The sequence below is a fragment of the Pleurodeles waltl genome, chromosome 5, assembly GCF_031143425.1.
Source record: "Pleurodeles waltl isolate 20211129_DDA chromosome 5, aPleWal1.hap1.20221129, whole genome shotgun sequence".
Classification (NCBI taxonomy): Eukaryota; Metazoa; Chordata; class Amphibia; order Caudata; family Salamandridae; genus Pleurodeles; species Pleurodeles waltl.
The window spans coordinates 207,416,342-207,440,730 of record NC_090444.1 but is presented as its reverse complement, the minus strand read 5'-3'; positions in this window follow the sequence as shown (position 1 = coordinate 207,440,730).

Sequence of the window (24,389 nt, the reverse complement as noted above, 5' to 3'; positions counted from 1 at the left end):
GTAAGCTTGTCACATACATGGCATACGTCTCACACTACGATGCCACACTTTGCATGATTTCTAAATACACACATGCATGCTAGCCATGAATTTTCAATTACAGCTCTGTGTGCAAGGGAGGTGTACCATGTCCAAGGAGGGGGGAGGTTCACATGTAACACATAGGGCACAAAACCTGTCTCATTGCACACAACACACAAAATAGGGACAAATCCACACAACATTGCTCTTTTTCAAGTCAAAAGTAATAGGAAAAATGTACAATGAGTTGCAACATCACACATATCTCGCATGGGTGAACTGTCATGCAGACATATCCTACAATCACCATGCCCCTGAAGTTCATCCTTGACTGGAAAGTGCTCCTTCACACAACAATACAAGCATGCATGCAAACTGGTACCCACATAACGCCAGATGCTAGTCAGATTCTCCACTCTAATTACAAATACTGGGCCAGGCTAGATAGAAAAAAACATAAATGCAAGTCTGACACTGTTTCTCACCTTCCATTGCAGTGAACCAAGGTTACGGCATCCAGCCATGGGTCATAATACTAGTCTGTGCAATTTTGCACAACATCTGTGTCTGCACCAATGTCAACTGGGAGGAACACGTTGCGGTCCCCATGGTGGATGATGAGGACAATGATGCATGACAGAAGGATAGGGAAGAACAAAACTCTGCCACTGGAGCATTCATAAAGGACAATATCTTGCACAACGTCTTCACTTAGAGACTGAAATTAGCATCACTTAACACACATTTTAAAATAAACCACCTGACCACAGATTTGTCTCAGAGTACTTTTTCAACCTTCACATGTCTCATCAACTCCACCCACATCTTGGAAAGCATGGCTAGGAAAATCAATTAGGAACACATGCAGGAACTCCAAACAACTGCACCCAATGCACTAATAAATGAGTGTGCGGCAAAATGTTTGCATAGCTTGTGGTTCAAATAATATTACATGACAGCACACATATCACACAAGTGTGTCTGGATGACATTTGACAGTAGCCATATAGAAAAACATGTCATGACTGCTGTTCAGATATCTGGCCTAGGTAGGACAAGAGCAACTCAATGTCTGAATGTCTCACTTACAGGTGACAACTTACAATATACCTCTCAGTTGCACTCACATGTATGACTAATAGAGAGTCAACTACAGAGAATAATGCGCCTGAATGTCTAGGTCTGTCAAACTCAAATCAGTTAGTAACTTGCATGCATGTCAAGCAATGTCATAGCAAGTCACTAAACCTTGCCAAACTGCATGTGGGAATAAGGACACAGGCATTTAGGAATATGCATGTCCTACTCTAGCTGTGAGGAGTATTCACACAATCCAAACAGACTAATAGTGCATTTGATCAAGGATTACAAATGCAGCTGTATGTGAATGCTCATGTCCAAGAAACAAATGTTGAATTCCAGCTGAGTCACTCCTCAACGTAACTGTGCCACACAATATGTAGAGGTGACTTTGACAGTACATAAGCGCTGTGGCTGGTTTTGAGAGATGTGTGGGGGTCAGTCATCTCATCCTGCAAACAATAGAAATGGAATGGCAAATTGTGCTCAGTCTGTAGAAGGAGCAATGTCCATAGGGAAAGTCCACATGTAAGATTTGCAATGACGCGGGTGAAGGGACGGACAGTGAGGATGAGGAAGATGTGTAGCAAGGAAAATCTGCACAAACATCACCAGCAACATTGATCTAGAAGCCTACAGTACACAATCTGGCTTCAAAGAGTGGGAATGATCACGCAATGTCAAATCTTCACTTCACAAAACAAAATTGTCGCCATGTAAGTCCATACACATAATCACAGACATTGTGTAGGTCATTAAATATCCCAGTCGCATTGCTAGCACAAACAAGCGTGACTAATGCAAGTGGAACATAACACCATCTGTACCATGGGTCTGCACACATGACCCTGTTCCACCATCTGCCAATGACCTAACAAAACATTAGTGGAACAAATACCAAATAAGATAACATAGTCATATCAATCCCTAGTACATGCTAAGACAAGTCCAACACAACCATCCTGTAAGTCCCTCGTACATAATAGGGCAAAGATGACATCAACAACCTTAAAGTCCCTAGTACGTAATAGTGCAAGGTTGACATCAACAACCTGAAAGTCCCTAGTACGTAATAGTGCAAGGCTGACAACAACAAAATCTAAGTTCCTAGTACATAATAGGGGAAGGCTAACATCAACAACCTCTAAGTCCCTAGGACATAATAGGGCAGGGGACTTCAGTTGTGCAGTTGGATTTCTGCAGTTGACTGTGGACTGCAGTGGTGGAACACAATTTGAGGATGCCTACCCCCATAAAAATACCCTGTGGGGACTACATCCACTCTGTACACAGTCAGGTGCTTGCCGCACATGCACAGTGAACTGTGCTGAGGGGCAACTGTGAGCTCAGGGCCACACCAGCACCAAGGGAGCTGTGGGGGTATTTAAAATGCCACTGGTACGCTGAAGAGTAGCCTGACATCCTGTCTGACAGCAGCCCTGCCCTGTAGAATGTGTGCTAATAGGGAAGTCCCTGCAAAACTGCACGGTGAGGAATTGTGCAGTCAAAGAGTATGTGTAAACATAATTTACACTAAACCTATCCTACATGTACCCCCTAGGTGTACCATCCTTATGTGGCCTGTAAATTTGAACATGGACAGATGAAAACTTGCAACGTATGGCATGGTATATGAAAAATAATCTCTGGACATGTAAACAGAGTACACATCTATCTACATAGGGTAACATGTTCAACACTGATATAAGCAAAGACTTGTTATTCTGATGGTGCACAATTACTCATGAAGGATACCAAAGTTTGTAGGAGTTACATCCCAAAACACACCACTGTAGTAGGCCTCACATATCACCCATGAATAACATATACCACCCACTAGCATGTCACATATGGACCAACCATGACATATGTCATTCCACCATATCCAATAACATGCATGCATGGGGAACTGTAATTTACACATGTTGCATTATATCATGATGTCTGGCCCTCAGGCCACACCATAGATTGACACACACAGTCACTTACATAGGTCTGGGTTAGCAGAGCACATAACAGCCCAAGCCACCAGCATCCCTAGGTATGCAGTTGTCAAGGGAATCATGAACATGTTTCTCACATGGGTCAACTAACCTAAGTGGTGTGCCCAAATAAACAAAGGAAATGTGAAAAATACATAGTATAAGACCAATAAAGCCAGTTTCCACACATTGTACACATGTGAAGACCAGAATGTTGGAAATGGTGTCATTCTCATGCACACTTGCAGTCCATATCACTTCTCCCATGCATCCCACAGACCAACATACATAAACAAACACGTTTGCGTAAAAAAAAAGTCACATACAATCATTATGTGCCATCGTGTATGAAAAAAATGATGCATCGCACCTGAGCATCAAAATGAAGACAGTGTGCTCTGCTAGCTGCCCCCCCAAAAAATGCAGGGCCTTCATGCGTGAAAAACCCCGATTCATCACATCAAAACATTACGCATATGCCCAGGAAGTGAGGCAACTGAACTTCCTTGTTGCAAACATGGTAAAGTGAAGTTACTCTCACAATCCCTTTACAGTCTTTTAGTGTGTGCTTGTGTGACATTGTGTGGAGCTCGTGTGAGGAGTGGCATTTAGTGAGTCTGTTGTGCTGTCTGCTGTCTGCCTTGTGTCCCAAAAGTCTTTTTTTGTTGTGTTTTTTTGTCTTTTTGTGTTGTTATCAACTGTGTATTGTGGGGTGTGTCTCTCTGGGGTAGATTCATTTGTTGGGGTAGTTGGGGGCAGTTTGGGGTATTGATATAGGTTTTTGGGTTGTAGTGGAGTTTGGGTGGGACATTTCAGGGAAGGGAAGGGCAAGGCGCATGACTGCAGATGAGCTGGGAAGTATCGTTCGTCTGTCACTACCTCCCCAATAGGGTGGTCATGGGTGGCCGAGTCATAGTGGGCTATAAGATGGAGGCACTGAACCTGCGGTGGGGCAAAGTCTACCACCAGCTCACCCGCATATTTGATGTTGAGTGCACAGACCACCAGCTGAAGCACCGTTGGGCAGACATAATTGCCCGGGAACAGGACCTCCTGGACCAATTGAGGTCAGCGGTATTGCCAGTAAGTGCATCTTGTATGTGGCTGATTCCAACTTTGGTTTTGCATGTTTGTTGGCCATATGGTTTACTTTACTATGTCAGGGCAAAGGCCCGGGCTGCGATTAGTGTGTCTACGCCAACCTGCATCCATGACAAGGGCAGGAATGCACTGTCAGTCAGACAAATGCCATATTCCTGTTTTTGTCCCCTGTGCTTAGCCAGGAGATTTTGAAGCGCACCAAAGCCAACATACATATGTCATGGTGCAAGGGTACAGGGTAACCAGGGACAAATGTCTGTGTCCATCAGGGGCCTAACCACTGTAGTATGTTGCATGGTCATGTACAACAGATTACAAAAATGACACAAGAGTATAGGGAGTCATGAATGAGTGTGTTCCCTGAGTCATGTACGTGCAGAGTAACACAACAATGTGCTATGCTTGTGAAAATTTTCAGCGGAATGTCCTCTGCAAAACGTGACCAATGAAACTGAGGTATGTATGTGTGGCACATATCTGCATATGTTAGCCTGGCATACCTATGGCTATCACAGAGGCACTATGGCTATGGCTATCACTAGAATATTTCCTAAACTAATTCTTCTATGTCCATCTGCAAACATGTGTAATGAGTGACATTTGTCCATGGTATAATATTCACAGTGCTATGTCTCATGTCATGTCTTATAGGTGGACCAGTCCCCTACACTATTGGAGAGGTGGCAACTTTTGCAGACCCCGATGCTACCAGTAAGTGTCATCCTGTCTGTATAATGTGTAGTGCAAGAATTGTGTTTGAAGTTGTATGATGTGTTCAATGCCATCTAAACATTGCATGTATGGCAATCTGTACTCCATTATCCATCCTTGGATATGAATATTATGTCAGATGTCAAGGCCAGAATGTGTAGTACAATTAAGTGATGCACTGCTGCCAACGTGTGCTGCAAGGGCCTTGTGTTTGTTGGACATAGTATATTTGCAGACAAACACAGTGATGACAGTCAAGACATGTGTCAGTAGCAGTGGTTTCAAAACATGTATGCATGTGTTGGCCATAGTACAAATTACTGCTGTGTTTCCATCACGTAGCACTCAGTTACTTAGGGCATGTTAGGATTGGGGACCATGTGAATAGGTTATTAAGGGGCTTAAGATGAAGGCCCTTGTGCTGCCAGTGCATCACCTTTTGCCCTATGAAAAGCGACACACTGACAGCACAAGTGGTTCATAAATAAGTACCTCAGATAGGCAGGACATAGCTCTGCATACACATGTGCACACTGCATTCAATTTGCACACCCATGTTGTTTATACCCCATACTCCATGTTGGATGTTGCAACACTGGCAAGCCATGTGCGTATGTTATGAGGGATGTCCATGCGACATTGTCAGAGGACATGCCTGTACTCAGTACAACTTCAGATAGTTCAGGTCCTGAGAACCTCCATGATGTGATGCAAACAGCTTCACACAATGAACAGTATTAACCGGTTTTGTTGTTAGTTCACTGTGCAGATATGTCCCCATGGTGGACCACCTAAACAACCCGAAACCAGCACCCACACACCAGCCAAGTCACAGAAGAAGGACAAGGTTGGCTCTGGAGGTGTTGCAAGGCAGCCGACAGCAGCGCCATCATGTCCCCAGGCAGGATCACCACTCAGGTAACAGACATTTGAGCAAGAAACGCGGCAGGATATGGCTGACCTGAAGTTGTGGATGGAAAGGAAAGAAAGACAGACAGACAAAATATACAAAATGCTCCATTCCATGGAGGCCAGATCTGCAGACGCTAACTTTGGACCCTAGCTTGTTAGCATATCTACCCTTCCACTTGTTTTATAAGTTCTTAACAGTGGAGGTTTTATATAGTTAGGGTAAGCATATTTAGCATAGTGTAGGATGGCTTTAGGACATAGGCCCTCATTACAACATTGGCGGTAAATGCAGAAGACCACCAACACACCGCCACGACCGCCGAATTCCACCACAGGTATTACGACCCACAGCTCGGAATCTGCCAAAATCTAGACACCCACACAAGTCCGCCACACCAAAGGTCAGTAATAAACTGGCGATAACAAAACCTCCACCGTCACGTCAACAGGAATACGTCCACACTATCACGACCCACGAATCCACGCAGTGGTCTTTCAACCGCGGTATTCCATTGGCAGGCTCAAAATTCATACACATTTACAAAACACTACCACATTGGACAATTCGAAATACACACACCTGATACACATACACACAACACTCCCACACACCCAATACGATATAAAACACACACCCACATTACCCACAAACCCTTACTACCAAAAATTCTGACGAAGGCCAGAGAGACAGCACAGCAAAGACAACACCAGCATACAGAGGCACACAACACCATCACACACACACATCCACGCACAAAACACCACACACCCCTAAACATCACCCCACACATCATAACACACACCACCTCACACATCACCCACACCACCCCATGGCACCGCAAAGACACCCCAGGTTTTCTGAGGAGGAGCTCAGGGTCATGGTGGAGGAAATCATCCGGGTAGAGCCACAGCTATTCGGATCACAGGTGCAGCACACCTCCATAGCTAGGAAGATGGAGCTATGGCGCAGAATCCTGGACAGGGTCAACGCAGTGGGACAGCACCCAAGAACACGGGATGACATCAGGAAGGGGTGGAACGACCAACGGGGGAAGGTGCGTTCCGTGGTCTCAAGACACCACATCGCGGTTCAGAGGACTGGCGGGTGACCCCCACAACTAACAACATGGGAGGAGCAGGTCTTGGCTATACTGCATCCTGAGGGCCTCGCAGGAGTAGCTGGAGGAATGGACTCTGGTAAGTCAAATCTTAACTATTACATCCCCAACCCTACCTGCATGCTATCACATACCCCCACCCTCGCCCTCACCCCCATCACTCCAACTCCTCACAGATGTCCCACTATAACAAACCACCAATCCCAACACCAGGCCCTGCATGCAACAACAAAGCATGGACACCCATCACCAATGCATGGCCACTACACATACCCACACAGACCCCTAAACAATTAGCACACAAGGTCTTACACAGGAATGGAAGCACTGGGGTACATGGTCACCCACCCATTGCACACCATGGCACACACAGATGCAATAATCATGCCTTTACACCCCTGCAGGACCCCTACCCAACGTCACCGGACAGGAGGTTCCAGACATGTCCACTCCACACACAGAAGAGGCCCACAGTGATGACAGCTGCTCTGTCAAACTGGATCTAGATGACCAGCCCGGCCCATCTGGGACCTCAGGACAGTTGGTTCCCCTCACACTGGCACAGGCCACCACAGAGCCTCCCCCCTCAGGAAACACCAGCACAGCAACAACCCTGCGGGCCCAAACCTCTGTCCCCAGGACACGTCAAGCAGCAGTGTGTCCACCACTACAGGGAACCCAGGCTAACCCACCACCCCAAGAACAGCAGGGACCTGGGAGCAGTGGTAGTGGGCACATGGTTCAGGGGACAGAGGCCCAGGAACACAGGGGAACTGGGAGGGCTGCTGTGCGACAGGGGGAGGACAGGCCCAGGGAACCCACTCTCCACGAGGCCCTCTCCAACATCATGGGAGCCTACCATCATTCCCAGGAGACGATGGCAACGGTACTGGCCAAGTTTCAGGAGACCCAGCGGCGGCAGGAGGAACAGTATTTGGGGTTCAGGGAGGAACTCAAATCCATCAATACCACCCTGGGCACCATTGTAGGGGTGCTATAGGAACTTGTGAACACCAGGAGGGACACTGTGGCACAACAAGGGGCCCCTGACACTAGCCTGGACGATGAAATGCCCTCCACCTCCGACGGCGCTAGTGGACAGGAGGCACCGCCACAGGACCATGACACCAGCACCCCACCCCCTGCAGATGGAGAACCACCCCGCAAGCGGTCCCTGAGATCCAGGACAAAGACAGAGAACAATGCCAAGACCCCCGCCAAGAAATGAGACCACCCTGATTGTAATCCTTCTGTCCCACTTTCTTACCCTGTCCATCCTTAAACTGCCCCAGCTCCACTTCCTATGCCCCTTTGGACAATGCACCTGTGAGACTAATAGACTGGACTCTTCCATGGACATTCCTCCACCATCACCCCTGACCATTTTACAACCCCCTTCACTATTTAGCACTTAAATAAACACCCTTAAATCACAAACTATCTGGAGTCAGTCTCTGCTTTCACAATTGTGTATTTGCAATAACTAAGGGAAATAGCAATGTCCATTGTATTGTCAACATACCTATGTCACACAGCTCTAGTCCATGAGGAAACATAGCAGAGGTAACACAGTGGGACCCACATCTGTGAAATCAAAAGGGAAAGTGACAAATCAGGGTCCATACACTGGCTGAAAGTGACAGGCAGATGAGAGGTAGAACAAGTGTATCAGATGTAGGAGGCAGTGATGTCTTTTTACCTGTGTCTCACTGGAAGTATTGATGGATCACGGTGTTTATGTTGTCTATGTCCTCTTCTTCTGCCTCCTCTTCTTCACTGTCCACAGGCTCCACAGCTGCCACAACACCTCCTTCAGGACCATCCTCCTGCAGAAAAGGCACCTGTCGTCGCAAAGCCATGTTGTGCAGCATACAGCAGGCCACGATGATCTGGCACACCTTCTTTGGTGAGTAGTATAGGGAACCACCTGTCATATGGAGGCACCTGAACCTGGCCTTCAGAAGGCCGAACGTCCTCTCTATAACTCTCCTTGTTCGCCCATGGGCCTCATTGTAGCGTTCCTCTGCCCTTGTCCTGGGATTCCTCACTGGGGTCAGTAGCCATGACAGGTTGGGGTAGCCAGAGTCACCTGCAAAAGTCGAGGGACAACTGTTAGACACACATTAACCCTTAGGGACAACCCCAGACAACTATTCATAATGTATAGGGTCCATGTCCTCACCTAATAGCCACACACGGTGCCTCTGGAGTTGCCCCATCACATAAGGGATGCTGCTATTCCTCATAATGTAAGCGTCATGCACTGAGCCAGGAAACTTGGCATTCACATGGGAGATGTACTGGTCGGCCAAACACACCATCTGCACATTCATAGAATGGTAACTCTTCCGGTTTCTGTACACCTGTTCACTCCTGCGGGGGGGACCAAGGCCACATGTGTCCCATCAATGGCAGCTATGATGTTGGGGATATGTTCCAGAGCATAGAAGTCACCTTTCATTGTAGGCAAATCCTCCACCTGAGGGAACACAATGTAGCTGCACATGTGTTTCAGCAGGGCAGACAACACTCTGGACACATTTGAGAACATAGGCTGGGACATCCCTGATGCAATGGCCACTGTACTTTGAAAAGACCGACTTGCCAGAAATGGAGTACTGACAGGACCTGCAGTAGAGGGGGGATACCTGTGGGATGGCGAATAGCTGACATCAGGTCTGGCTCCAACTGGGCACACAGTTCATGGATTGTGGCACGATCAAGTCTGTAGGTCACAATTACATGTCACTCTTCCATTGTCGACAGGTCCACCAGCGGTCTGTTCACCTGCCCCAGCGGACGTGCTCTATGGATGAGAACAGCGAGCAGAGGGTCAGCCAACACTGAGGTACGAAAACACAACTTTATTGCTCACATTTGTCAATTTGTCAATCCGCTATGTGCCTGTCTTATTGTGTATGCAAGGCCTAGATATGTGTGACGCATTTAAAAATAATGCCATGTGGCCCCCTGAAATGGCGGCTGCCTGACCTGTAAGCTGGGACAATGGGATATGAGGTAACTGCGCTGGCGTTGTGCACCATCGCAGTAGGCGGTCGAAGACCACGGCGCAATCCTGCATTGGTTAACATTGGACCCTATGGGTCCCAGGAGCCAATGACGATGTGCGCCGGCGGTGACGGTACGCACCACCGCGGACGTGACCACCATTTTCTCTCTGTTCACTCACTTGATACCTGATCTTCGACAGGAGAGGACCTACACTGCAAGTGCTGCTGTGATCACAGTCTGGAAGCGACAATGGCTACAGTGTCTGGGGAAAGGGCCCCTGCCTTCACATCGGAGGAGTTGGACAAACTAGTGGATGGGGTCCTCCCCCAGTAGACGCTACTCTACGGTCCTCCAGACAAAGAGATGAGTACACTGTGAGCATGCTGTATGGGCAATGCCTGTTTGGAGTGGTGTGGATGGGAGATGGGGGGGGAATGATGCGAGCAAGAAACAACGGTGAGTGTATGTGCGTCAGGGCAAGGGTGGGAACGTGGGCCAATGACTGTGACGGTCCAGACGGTTATATTTTCTCCTTTTCTCCTGTACTATTCCTGTAGGTCAGCGCCCACCAGAAGAAGGATATTTGGCGTGCTATCGCCAAGGAAGTCCAGACCCTGGGGATCCATCACAGACGGAGCACCCACTGCCGTAAAAGATGGGAGGACATTTGCCGCTGGAGCAAGAAGACGATGGAGGCCCAGCTGGGGATGGCCTCCCAAGGTGGGAGGGGTGCCCGTCGCACCATGACCCCCCTGATGTTCCGGATCCTGGCGGTGGCGTATCCGTAGTTGGAGGGGCACTTGAGGTTATCACAGCAGCCACAAGGGGGTGAGTACACTCTCATTCAGCTGATTCAGCACGCATGGGAGGTGTCTGGGTGGGGGAGGTGGGCAGTGGGTTACCCTAGGCCAGGGTGAGTTTTGCAGGCAAGGTCCCTTCGTGAGGCAGGCTATGTGGCACCCCACCCCACCAGTGTTAAGAGCCATCTACCCCTAGTCAGGCTCCTGTGACTTCCATGTGTGCAGCAATCGGGCATAGGCCTTGTACCCCATGTCCCTGTGATTAATTAGGGAACTCTAAGTGCATGGCGTAGTGCAGAGGGCTGCAATGTCTGTAGTGTCCGCCAACGGTAGCGGTATTGCATGTACTGAACATGTCTTTCGACTTTCTTCCGCCCCTTTTTGTGGTCTCCCTGTTCTTGTGTGCATTAGCATCATCAGGCGGAGGAGCTGCGCCACCGGAGCAGGCGGGAGCTGCATCCCACATGGCCCTGGAGGGCGAGACTACGGACTCCGAATTCACCAGTGGGACGGAGGGCGAGGGGAGCTCCACGGCGGGGACAGGAGCTGAGATCAGCAACACCGACTCCTCCTCTGATGGGAGCTCCCTTGCGGTGGCGGGCCCCTCTGTGCCCACCGCATCTACAGGTACAGCAGCCACCCCCCTACCAGCACCGCCCTCCCAACAGCCCCTCAGCGTGTGTCCCGTGGCTGCTCATCCAGGAGGGTGGGCATCTCCTTCGCCCCAGGCACCTCAGCCCCTGCCCCTGTCAGCCCTGCTGCCCTCAGTGAGGAGGCCATTGACCTCCTCAGATCCCTCACTGTTGGGCCGTTTACCATTCTGAATGCCATTCAGGGTGTAGAGAGGCAGTTGCAACAGACAAATGCATACCTGGAGGGCATTCATTCTGGTCAGGCAGCCCAACAGCGAGCTTTTCAGACTCTGGCATCAGCACTGATCGCAGCCATTGTCCCTGTGTCCAGCCATCCCCCTCCAACTTCCTCCACCCAGACCCAATCCCTAGTACCTCAGCCTATCCCAAGCACACCATCAGACCAGCATGCACACACCTCAACACACAAGGGTAGCTCTGGCAAACATAAGCACCACACATCCCACAGGCACTCACACAAGCATCATACCCATGCACACATACCAACAGCCACTTCCTCAACTGTGTCCCCATCCTCCACGTCTCTCTCCTCCCTCCCTGTCACGTCTCCACTCACACCTGCATGCACTACATCTTCAGCCACTACGTCCATCACCAGCACGCCCATCACCACACACACCTCACGTGCACTCACCACCCCCACTACCATTCACACATCCCCTGTGTCCTCTCCCAGTGTGTCTATGAGCCCACCTCCCAAACTACACAAACACAGTCACAAATCCACCCAACAGCCATCCACCTCACGTCAGCCTCCAGCCCCTGCACCTTCACCCAAAGTCAGCAAACTAACACCTCCTACAACCACTACCTCTTCCTCCACTCCCAAACCCCCTCCATCTACCCGTCCCAGTGTGTCTAAAAAGCTTTTCCTGTCAAACCTTGACCTCTTCCCTACACCTCCCCCACCCCTTCTGTCCCCTAGGGCCCGCATTTCCAGGTCCCAACCCAGCACCTCAGCCACCACATCACCAGGAACAGTGGTGCCAGCAGTAACCGGCTTCTGGAATGCGCCAAGCAGCAGGGCAGTCAGTGTACCAAGGAGCCAGCCCAAGGACATTCCCCCACCTCAAAAACTAAAGAAGTTGGCCACAGCCCGGAGGGAGAAGGTCAAAACACCTGCCACCAAGGGCTCTCCCAGGACTACAGTTGTGAGTGGCAAGACAGCTGCGCCACCATCCAAGGTGGGGAAGGGCCAGAGGAAGAAAGGGAAGTCGCCGCCAACCTGCACGGCGGACAAGACCGCCACGGGCACCGCAACATGCACCGCCGCCACCAGCACCGCTGCCCAGGACACCGCCGCCAGCAGGACGCTCACTGAGCCACCCACCAGCACCGCTGCCCAGGACACCACCGCCAGCAGCACGCTCACTGAGCCACCCACCAGCACCGCTGCCCAGGACACCGCTGCCAGCAGCACACTCACTGAGCCACCCACCAGCACCGCTGCTCAATGAGTGCCGCAAGCACCGCCGCTACTGAGGCCGCCGCCAGCACCCACGCCACATCCTGTGCCAGTGGCACCACCGCAGATGTGGCTGCCATCCAGAGTGGTCATTCCTATGTGGCTGGTGGTAAGTTCCAGGAGCCTAGACAGCTTCCATGTTGGCCCACCGTCAGTGGAGTATCACATCCACTACCTCAGTCCTTGGCAGGATGAAGCACTCTGGGCACAAAGCCCCCTCCAGAACCAGTGGAGAGATACATCCACTACCTCAGTCCTTGGAAGGATGAAGCACTCTGGGCACAAAGCCCCCTCCAGAACCAGTGGAGAGATACATCCACTACCTCAGTCCTTGGTAGGATGAGCACTCTGGGCACAAAGCCCCCTCCAGAACCAGTGGAGAAAGGCATCCACTACCTCAGTCCTTGGCAGGATGAAGCACTTTGGGCACAAAGCCCCCTCCAGAACCAGTGGAGAAAGGCATCCACTACCTCAGTCTTTGGCAGGATGAAGCATTCTTGGCACAAAGCCCCCTTCAGAACTAGTGGAGTATCACATCCACTACCTCTGCCCTTGGCAGGATGATGCACTCTGGGCACAAGGCCCCCTCCAGACCCAGTGGAGAGATACATCCACTACCTCAGTCCTTGGCAGGATGATGCACTCTGGGCACAAAGCCCTCTCCAGATCCAGTTGAGATATTCATCCACTACCTCAGTCCTTGGCAGGATGAAGCACTCTGGGCATAAGGCCCCCTCCAGAACCAGTGGAGTATCACATCCACTACCTCAGTCCTTGGCAGGATGAAGCACTCTGGGCACAAGGCCCCCTCCAGAACCAGTGGAGAGATACATCCACTACCTCAGTCCTTGGCAGGATGAAGCACTCTGGGCACAAAGCCCCCTCCAGAACCAATGGAGAAAGGCATCCACTACCTCAGTCCTTGGCAGGATGAAGCACTTTGGGCACAAAGCCCCCTCCAGAACCAGTGGAGAAAGGCATCCACTACCTCAGTCTTTGGCAGGATGAAGCATTCTTGGCACAAAGCCCCCTTCAGAACTAGTGGAGTATCACATCCACTACCTCTGCCCTTGGCAGGATGAGCACTCTGGGCACAAAGCCCCCTCCAGAACCAGTGGAGAAAGGCATCCACTACCTCAGTCCTTGGCAGGATGAAGCACTTTGGGCACAAAGCCCCCTCCAGAACCAGTGGAGAAAGGCATCCACTACCTCAGTCTTTGGCAGGATGAAGCATTCTTGGCACAAAGCCCCCTTCAGAACTAGTGGAGTATCACATCCACTACCTCTGCCCTTGGCAGGATGAAGCACTCTGGGCACAAGGCCCCCTCCAGACCCAGTGGAGAGATACATCCACTACCTCAGTCCTTGGCAGGATGATGCACTCTGGGCACAAAGCCCTCTCCAGATCCAGTGGAGAGATACATCCACTACCTCAGTCCTTGGCAGGATGAAGCACTCTGGGCATAAGGCCCCCTCCAGAACCAGTGGAGTATCACATCCACTACCTCAGTCCTTGGCAGGATGAAGCACTCTGGGCACAAGGCCCCCTCCAGAACCAGTGGAGAGATACATCCACTACCTCAGTCCTTGGCAGGATGAAGCACTCTGGGCACAAAGCCCCCTCCAGAACCAGTGGAGAAAGGCATCCACTACCTCAGTCCTTGGCAGGATGAAGCAATCTGGGCACAAAGCCCCCTCCAGAACCAGTGGAGAAAGGCATCCACTACCTCAGTCCTTGGCAGGATGAAGCACTCTGGGCACAAAGCAGGATGAAGCACTCTGGGGACAAAGCCCCCTCGAGAACCAGTGGAGTATCACATCCACTACCTCTGTCCTTGGCAGGATGAATCACTCTGGGCACAAAGCCCTCTCCAGAACCAGTGGAGTATCACATCCACTACCTCAGTCCTTGGCAGGATGAAGCACTCTGGGCACAAAGCCCCCTCCAGAACCAGTGGAGAAAGGCATCTACTACCTCAGTCCTTGGCAGGATGAAGCACTCTGGGCAAAGCCCCCTCCAGAACCAGTGGAGACTGTTATCCACTTGAGAGACTGTGGCTTTGCACTCCCCAGGATAAATCAGTGGGCAAACCACCCACTGGAAAGACTTTGGAGACTGTGGCTTTGCACTCCCCAGGATAAATCAGTGGGCAAACCACCCACTTGAGAGGCTTGGGAGACTGGCTTTGCACTCCCCAGGATAAATCAGTGGGCAAACCACCCACTGGAGAGACTTGAGAGACTGTGGCTTTGCACTCCCCAGGATAAATCAGTGGGCAACCCACCCACTGGAGATACTTGGGAGACTGTGGCTTTGCACTCCCCAGTGCACATCAATGGGCATGGAGCCCACTCGTGGAGCTGGCGTCGTGCACTCATCCGGCTGAGGTGCCTCCTTCCCTTCCCCCTGAGGTGCCTGTTTTTTTTCGAACTGATGCCCCTGCAGTGTTCTCTCCATTTGGGTCGGGTATTGAGTGTGGGCCTCGCCCATGCATTTTGGGCCCAGTGGTCCACGGACTATGTAGGTGCAGTACATGGACTTGAAATCTTGGTGTACATATTTGTTAATAGTGTGTATATATTTTTGACTAATGGATTTTTACTGATTACAATTGTTCAAATCATTTCCTTTTGTCCTTGCGTTCTTCCAGGGGGGCTTGGCGGGTGTAAATGCAATGTTGCTGCATGTATTTGTGTGTATGTTGTTGTGGGTGAGGGTGGGGGTCGGGGCGTTGCGTGTTACGTGTGTATGTCACTCTCTTTTCCCTCCCCCCTCCCCTGTGTCGTAGGTGCAGTACTCACCGTAGTGGTCGCCGCTGTCGGTCGTGCTCCTGGTAGAGGAGCAGGAAGAGAATGGCAGGTAGAATTTGGAGTTCCGGCTCCATGGCGTCCTGGCTCCTCATGGGGTGTGTAAAGGTGAGCGTTTTCCCTTCCAAGTCCAGTTTCTGCCGTGTTTTTGTTCGCGTTGAATCCGCCCCGGAAAAGGTGGCGGATTGGCCTCTCATAATGGTGTGGGTGGTACAATGTCTTCCGCCTGTCTGTTGGCGGTGACCGCCATGCTGTTTGTTTCTACCGCTGTGGCGGTCAGAGTGTTAAAGTGGCTGTCTATGTTGGCAGTTTCCGCCATGGTTGTGATTCCATTCTTTTTCCGCCGGCCTGTTGGCGGTCTTACTGCCGTTTTACCACCGACCGCCAGGGTTGTAATGAGGGCCATAGTTTTTACTCTTAGGGGGATGGTTTGGGGGTTTCTACTGTTCTTGGGTGTTTTCAAGGGGGTGGATTTGGTTTTGGATACATGTTAAATAAAAAACATTTTAAAAAATTAAAAACAATATATATATCTACATTTGTTTAGGCTATATGTTTAGATAGTCTATGTTTAGCTGTAGTCAGTGTTGACTTGTATACTGTTGTCTCTTAAGAGGGTGGTGGGCTTGATGTTTATCATGTGGCGTTACATGTATAGCATAAGGTAAGATAAGTTAGCTGTAGGGATAAGTTTAGATAAGTTAGTATAGGCTAGGTAATCGGTTAGGCTAGTGTAGGTAAGTTAGTAAGTATAGGGTTGTCTCCTCCTTGTAACCTTGGGTCATGTGTTCTGCATCCTGCAACACCCATTGTAACCAATAACCACCACTTGTGTATGTGTTCAGACAGGAAGGTCTCCCTTCCAGCACAATGACACTCAGTCCAGAAATGCAGGAATCCTTGCATCCCATGCTGCAAAGAGACCTGAGTTGCAAGAATGTGTGTTGTTGTGCAGGAACGGCGGCCTTCCTGTCTGAACACATACACAAGTGGTGGTTATTGGTTACAATGAGTGTTGCAGGATGCATAACACATGACTCAAGGTTAAAAGGAGGAAGCGTGGGGACAGCTCAACCCCTTTCATCACTTTTACAACACACATGTGGTGGCATAAGGACCAAACACATTTTCAAAACTGGTTATGTGTGGATGCATCAGGTTGCTATGCCACTTCAGGGATGGCATTGTAATGGTGCTACAAAGGACTGACATTGATGTTGGCCAACTTTTTGCATCTCTCCTTGTGTTTTGCAATCATCAACAGTCATTGTACGTGGCAGGCAGCATTCCTGTTAGTTGATGTCACAGGATGTGTCCCTTCCTGCACATGTGCACTTGGACCTGCAACAGAGGCACTCTTACACCATGCAGAATGTGTGACTTTGTTGGTGTTGGCCAACATTTATTGGCCAGTCACCAAGGTTAGAAAAGGCATGCTTTGCATGCATATCAGTGACAACTACACATCCCAACACATTAGGAATGACGCAGCACAGCACAGCAAGGTCGGCTGCCTCACTGCACTGCATCATTTTATCATACATGGGTAAATATGTCCCACATTTCCCAGACACTGACATCATAGTGCCCCACCAGTGCATATTTTTCACATTACACTCCAGTGGTGCAGTGTACCAGCTCATATTTAGCATGCCAAGGTAAGGCACCTTGCATGCCTTATCATGGCCTGGTGATTAAGTGCCCCATCACACCTGGCACTGCATGTAGTTGGCATTCCATGTGCATGCAACACATGTGTAACCTACCCTGCTTCGGATGCATTCCATTTTTTTCACCTATGGGTTTGCTTAAGATTTATCCTACAACTCAGGGGTGGGGTAGCAGTGATCTTCGTATGTCCATTATATGTTCATTGTGTGTGGCATTGTGCATCACACATGGAGCGCAATTTAGCAGACAATGCTGCATCGCCCCCGATGCAACACTCTTCTTGCACCCCCACTGTCCCACCTAAGGACACCATGGTAGCAACATATTTATTATACAGCACACCATGGTGGACATTTTCACAGTAGTTTCAGGAGTTATGGCACTATTGTGGCGTTTACCTGCATCAGCAGCATAGATTATGGCGCTAGTGCAGCAAAGCACAGGGAGGTCCATTAATTACAAAAGGTGCATTACTTAAACGTCTGGCATTACAAATGACATCAAAAGATAGCACAGTGAAATTTTGTAGAATTTACTGCACCATTTCTTCAGGCCTCACTGTGTGGGAACGTCCCTCTTGCATATATCATATCTGGCACAGGCATATTGAGGCGCTAGGATTTGCAATGTGGAGCTATGCATGCGTTGGGCCACTTTGTTCATTTGGTGAAAGGAGAATGGGCTCTTCAAGGCCACTTTAGCATCAATGCAAAAACAACAAGTGATGGACGGAATGCTGAACATTGTCAAACATTCACCCCCAGTACAGTGATCTGGGCCTAAATCCATCGTTTGTTTGCTGCCCATGCCATTCCAGTTTGGACCCAGCCATATGCAAATCAGTCTTGACCCTGTTCCCCATGGGAACAGTCCAGCCCGAACTGCTAGGCCAGGTCTTCCCTGGACTGGAAACAAGCATCCTGGGACCGGTTTCGGGGTTTCACCCCTCATCTGCCAGGCTAGCTTGAATCCAGTGGCATGGGAAGCACGGGACCCACGTCTGGGCATACCCTTCCCACTTAGGGCGACAAAGCAAAAACAACAAGTGATGGATGGAATGCTGAACATTGTCAAACATTCACCCCCAGTACAGTGATCTGGGCCTAAATCCATCGTTTTTTTGCTGCCCATGCCATTCCAGTTTGGACCCAGCCATATGCAAATCAGTCTTGACCCTGTTCCCCATGGGAACAGTCCAGCCCGAACTGCTAGGCCAGGTCTTCCCTGGACTGGAAATAAGCATCCTGGGACCGGTTTCGGGGTTTCACCCCTCATCTGCCAGGCTAGCTTGAATCCAGTGGCATGGGAAGCACGGGACCCACGTCTGGGCATACCCTTCCCACTTAGGGCGACAAAGCAAAAACAACAAGTGATGGACGGAATGCTGAACACTGTCAAACATTCACCCCCAGTACAGTGATCTGGGCCTAAATCCATCGTATTCCGTCCATCCAGTTACGCTATCCCACAGCGTTTGTATTTTGCTTTGCTTTTGCCGCCCTAAGTGCGCCGGGTATGCCCAGACGTGGGTCCCGGGCTCACTGTGCCACTGGATTCAAGCTAGCCTGGCTGAAGAGGGGTGAAACCCCGAAACCGGTCCCAGGATGCTTGTTTCCGGTCCAGGGAGAACCTGGCCTGGCAGTTCGGGCTGGACTGTTCCCATGTGGAACAGGGTCAAGACTGATTTGCATATGGCTGGGTTCAAACTGGGGTGGAATGGTGAGCAAAATAATGGATGGATTAAACCCAGATCTGTGACTGGGGGTGAATGTTTGATTGGTTCTGCATTCCGTCCATCCAGTTACGCTATCCCACAGCGTTTGTATTTTGCTTCACTTTAGCATCAATGCCAATGATGCTAGTGTGGTGCTAAGTCCTTGTAAATATGGCCCCTAGTGAGACAGACAGACCACTTGTGCTGATGTTATGAAGGAAGGTGTCCCTTTGTGCACAACACCAACCAGTCCCAGTACATAGGCACCCTTGCAGCATGGACACACAGCAGCAACTTGTACAGCAGCGCAGATGGCAATCCCAGACATGCCCCATATGTTGTGTATAAATCATATTTGTGCCCATTCCCAATGGTGCAGGGTGGCATATCCCAGTTCTTGCTGCCCCACCAAAAAGCGCAACAGACCTTGTATATGATGCCCAATGAGTGTTACACATGGGTAGATGGTAAAGTTGTCACAGTGAAGGGAGTGATGTGAGGCTTGAGGACTGGCCTGTGTGATTCGGGGGAGGAGTATGTTTCAATGTCCGTTCCATGTGTTTAGCCATTATTGTGCCCCCATGCAACCCGTTTGCATGAACACAGTGGGTCCTATGTGCCTCCCCCTTCTGCTGTTTGTTAGTTACCAGACTGCCCTCTGCTGCAACTTACCCTGAATTTGTGGTAGTTCTTGATACGCTGCACTGTCATGTCTTGGGACTCCTATTAACAACTCCTCCGGAATGACGGCTACCACCATCTCCTCCGGCTCATCCAGCTGCTCCTGGTATGTCAGACTTCTACCTCCGGTCTGCAGCGCTGCCTTTTGGTTGCTGGCCAGTTTCTCTTTAGTTCGGGTCTTGAAATCATGCCAGTGCTTTTTTACAGTTGGTCACAGACCTCTTGAGCTCAGCCACCCTGTTGATTTTGTCTACTTCCCACGTAATTGCAATTTAGAGGAGGTGAAGAGCTGGTGTTGATGCTCCATCACCTCTGTGATTAAGATGTTCTCCTCCTCACTGAAGTGACACTTCCTCTTCCTTTTCCCTTTCTCCTGGAGTCTGTCTGTCCATCCTGCCTTGTACAGTGCTCATTGGGATCTCTCTGGTGTCTCTCCTGTCCTGCACTCTCCATCTTGGGTCCTCCTGGCTTGTTATGCATTTTAGCAGGCTTTTTTTTATGCTTTTGATGCTAAAATGGCGCTAGCACCTTTAGCGTCAAGAAACGTGCCGCAAAACATGCTAACGGCACTTTTGCAGCATTAGTGTAATTTTTCCTTATGACATGACGCAAAGGTTAGCATCTTTTTTTTTACGCTAACCTTTTCTTAGCGCCATGGTGTGCTGTTTTATAAATATGGCTGAGCAGGCGTTAAAAGTGCAGAAAAAAATTACGCAAAGAAATCTCTTAGATTTCTTTGAGCCATTTTTTCAGCCCCCCTAATGGGGGACCACCCCCTTTGCATACATTATGGCTGGCACAGACATAATGTAGTGCAAAGGGTTAGAATGTGGTGCAACACATGCATAGCGCCACTTTGTAAATTCGGTGCGGCGATTTTGGCCTCGTTGGGCCACATTAGCATAATCAAACGATGCTAATGTGGCGCAAGGAGGCGCTAGGGGCTCTTAAATCAGCCCCTTAGACGGTGTTGTACTTGTTAAAGGCTTCAAACTGCTTTATAGGTTTTTAGAATTCTTGCCTGCCGGTTTAGGGCCAGTTTCCTGCAGGTAGAGAAATTCCTAAAGGTAAAGTTACGTTTAGGAGGGCACCTTTTATATTGCAGCTCTTTCTTCCCATTTACCATGGGAGCAAATACCGGCCCCTCTCAGGTCTCTTTTTCTGAAATATTCTCTCTTGAATGGGCCATCCAGTGAATGATATCACGATATAGGGAAAAGCCCAAGCAGACGTCATCAAACAAATAGCATTCTAAAATGCTTATTGTTGATAATTGTTTGCGATGCGGGACTCGGTAAAGAGAAGTGTGTTTCTCTTCACTGGATGGCCCCTTTAAATGCTTTGCCATTTCCTCTACCTCGCAGCGCCATATATTTTATTCCTTGAATCCCCCGTCTGTGTCTTCTGGAGAGCAGACACAGCTGTCTTTCCCACAGGTATCATCTTGACTCTGTCTTTTCTTTCAAAGCTGTGTTGCCACCTATTATTGTGGGCACAAGTTTGTCCTGTTTGCAATCAAAACTCGTAGCATTTCCAAAGCCTCCCCTGCTACACTGAGCAGCCTTTCTCCCTTGCACCCATCTCCCGTTGTGGACACTCTTATCCTGTACTTAGGGGTGTCTCATTACCAGCGCCTATTGTAGAGAATTTCCATGCAGAATGATCAATGTTTTCAGATCCTACCTTTCCACAGTACGAGCTTCGAAAAAATCTTCCTCATGCTACTTTCTGGCTTAAGCCGCCTCAACAAGTTCTTTGTTGCACCCTCTGAGAAGGCTCCTCTTCTAGTCATTGTCTCTTGAATGTGGATTTGCGGGTCTCTGAACCTCTTAATAATTACGCTTTTTTCTTTGGACACTGAACTACCTTCGCTGCACGGATTTCATGCCCCAGGGATTAGATGATACTTGTAAGACTGCAACCAGCCATAGAGTTAAAAGAAAACTGCATTTCTGTTTTATCCTGTCCGTTACATGGTCTTGACAGCGTTTTTATGTGTACAACTCCAGCCATAGGATAACATGCACTGCTGGGACCCTTAATTTTGATTTTGGACAATATTACCATATTACAAAGTTGTGCTGCTTTCTTCCATTTCGGTTTGTGGTTGTCAGTGCTATTCATAACATCAAAAATAAGTGTTCGCATTATTATAGTTAGATAGATGCAGTATGAACACTGATGTTTGCGTCTGTAAAAGAGCAAGCCCTAAAAGCAGCCATGTTGGGATCACAATTATTTGTCTTCATATCTTTATAACTACTGTCACCGGGTCATTTTTCATAGGAAAAGCATATTTTTTATTTGCTTATAACTTTGGTGTGTTTGACAAATCTTCATGAAACTTTCTCAGACAAAGGCTCACCCACCTCTGCTCTTTCCTGAAAAGTTTCAGAATGATCCATCAGGGGGAGGCCGCTAAAAATGGTGCACCAAAATGCATTTCCCCCATTCATTTTCTGATAGGAAAATTAGACACAGCTACAGCTCAATCAGCTGAACGGATTTGTACCAGATTTGTTAGAAAGGTACATTATGGTCCACAGAGCATGCTTTTTTTGTGATTTGCAGTGTTTGAGGAATTAAGCCTCAAAAAGTTTGTATATGTTACACCGCGGAGGACCTTTGGAGCTGACGGATCTCAAGATGGGATCTGATTGGCTTCCACCACATCAACAATGAGGTGTCAGCAGCCATTTTAGGACTCTTGACTCAGTCCTGAGTCCTGGAAAAAGCATTAGAAAAAAATATGAGCGAGCAAGGTGGGGATACCCTGCCCCGTTGGCTTGGTTGGGAGGTTGGGCACATTTGTGGTTGTTCCACTAATCCACAGCAAAATCAAAAAAATGTGGGCTCCTGTGCTTGAAACAAAACTGTGGTTGGCAAGGGCCTGGCGGGTGGGGGGGCAGCTGATATGTATATGTAGGGGGGGACGTGTGGCCCATTCTGGCCCCCTCCCCAAGCCTTTGGGAGGCCACACGGACCCCATCTTCACAGCCAAAATGCAATTATAGGGGAGCAGCATGCAGGCCCCCCCCCCCCAAGCCTCTCTGAGGAGGCTGCGATCCAATCCCCCTGGACCAAATGAAAAATAAAGGGGGGGTCCAGCCCCCCCCCCCCTTTCCCAAACCTCCAAAGGCCCTGGATGCCCCATTTCCCTGGGCCACTATTTTAAATAGTGGAGGGGGCATGCACATCCCCTGGGTCCAGCTCGATTATTGTCTCCTGGAGATCCCACCCCAGGAGAAAAAATGTGTGCTCCCACCAGGCTGGAGCTTCTAAATTGCTCCTGCTGGGTGGGAGCATACATTTTTTCCCTGCCCATGTTCTTGTGGGCAGGAAAACAGAGATCGCTCTGACCTGTTGGAAGCAGAGACAAAAACCTTCTCTCGCCATGCGGGAGCCAGGTTGTCTGCTTCTGCACCCAGGATGGGTGCATGCAGCGGAGCCAGAGGGGCTGAGGAGTCCTTGGGGTTCCCTACAAGATCTTACAACATTTTTATAGCATTTCTAGCTCAAGTTCCATGCTCTTCAGCTGGACTTCAGAGCTCCTTTGTGGTGGTTTGTAAGGCATGCCCTTTGCTTGTAAAATGTTTAAAAAAAAGACATTTGGTATTTTTAATGAAACATTATTATTTTTTTGTAAGAATCAGTTTTATTAAACATTGCATTGTGTGAATTATTGACATATACATTTCATTTGAATTTTTGGCCAATTATTTTTTTAACTAAGACAAGAGATGTGCTTTATATATGTTGGTATCCTGATCCCTTCATAAAGCCAATAGGCCCACTTACTTTTTGATGTTCTGGACCTTTGACAAAGTCAGTAGGTCTGCCTTAATTAATTACACCTGGGCCCTGGGCTAAACCCCGGTCAATGCTATGGTGCTCATGGCCAAAGGCCATGAGCAGCATGGGGTTGGCTCCCACGAAGGAGCTGGATGCCTGGCCTGGACAGAAGACATGCCATGATGCCAACCCCACAAATGCGACGGCTGAAGCTTTCTTGCCCATAAGAAGGATTGGGCACAGGGCCTGATCACAGCCCATCAGAGCCAACCCTACCCAGAACCGCCAGTGGGTGATGCATCTTCTTGCACCAGAGCTTGCATCGCCTCTGCTGTGCAGCACATCCTCGACACAGGACTCTGCATCTCTTCACAACCAGGATTTAAGGTATTCTTGTTTAGCAGGCCTAACTGCATTACTGTATTCAGCCCATACTCCTATGCGTTCCACCTGAACTTATGCCTTTGTCCCAGCCCAGCGCAACTAGATAAACCACAGTTGGCACTTTGTGCCTTTAGGTTCTATTTTCACTTAAATCTCATAAAATGCATATCTCTGGTTCAACTGACTGGATTTTTGTCATTTTCATCTTTATTTATTTATTTAAATTCATTCTATTTCTCTAAATTGGTATGGAATTTTTCTAATGCTGTATTTTTACTTTATTATTGTTTGAAGTGCTACATAAATTAAGTTAAGCCTGACTGCTTTATGCCAAGCTACCAGAGGATTGAGCACAAGTTAATTTGAGGTTTGCTTGTGACTTCACCATGACAAGGATTGTAGGTGCTGTTTGAGTAGAGTTTTACCCCTCCAATAAATAACTCCATTTCCTACACTAGCCATTTGTGGGCCAGACTTTGCCCCC